We start from the raw sequence: 1015 nt of genomic DNA on the forward strand, positions 1-1015 counted from the left end.
ACTTATTTTATTTGTAGAGTTGTGTTGTGATATCTTCTTGTGAGTCCCTGATCTTGATCGTACATGTTTGCGTGTATGATTAGTGTACGATTGAATCGGAGGCGTCACAATACCACACATACCAATGCATGTCAGATTCACAATATATACTTTGTGTTTAGCACGAGAAGAAATTCAATGAAAGAAAAGAATGTAATAACCCATTTAACATAGTGTGTCATTGCAAAAGCTGGTACCTTATTAACGAAAACTTGCTTCATGTGAACCCATCATTTCTTCATCAGCAATAGTAGAAGGAAAAAATTCAGTATTAAAAATCAAGACACAAGACATAGACTAAGTCAATTGCATAAATTTGAAAATAAAAACATAATATACCATTATCACGAAGCGCACTAGGTAGACACATGGTTAATTTTCTTGTCCATTACTAGCTCCAACTCGTACTGATTATGTAGTTGATTCCTTGGTGCTGGTATTGTCGAATGCATTCTCGTTGGATGTTATTTGAAATAAAGATTTAATTGTATGGGTCCTCATCTTGGATTTCTATTCTTTTCCTGTTAACAACGAAACAAAATTGACTAAAGTAATACATTTTATCATCATCAACTAATTGACTTCGGCTGATACAAAGGAACTAGGAACACATAAATTAGATGATACAAACTAGAAATTACATGTCCGGCTGATTGTGCACACACTTCTGATCTGCAATGAGTAGGAGTTGAAGGATTGGAGCATAAGAGGAGGGTGAAGCGGTTGCTTGAGGCGAGAGTGCCAGCCGCCTGGACGCAAGTCCTGGTCTGTCCTAGGGATTTGACGAGGGCGGCGCAGCTTGTTAGACTACCCATAGTAGGAGACACATAGGTAGTAACATCACACATATATAGGTTAAATAGATGATGTGTCATGCAATAAATGAAGAAAGAGATGAAAGTGGTAACATAGCTAGTTACTACTAGTATGAGTAACATCACACATATCAAGGCAAGATGTGTCTATAGCTTAATAA

Source organism: Triticum urartu, chromosome 6A, assembly GCF_056163025.1.
Source record: "Triticum urartu cultivar PI428250 chromosome 6A, HENAU_Tu73, whole genome shotgun sequence".
NCBI lineage: Eukaryota > Viridiplantae > Streptophyta > Magnoliopsida > Poales > Poaceae > Triticum > Triticum urartu.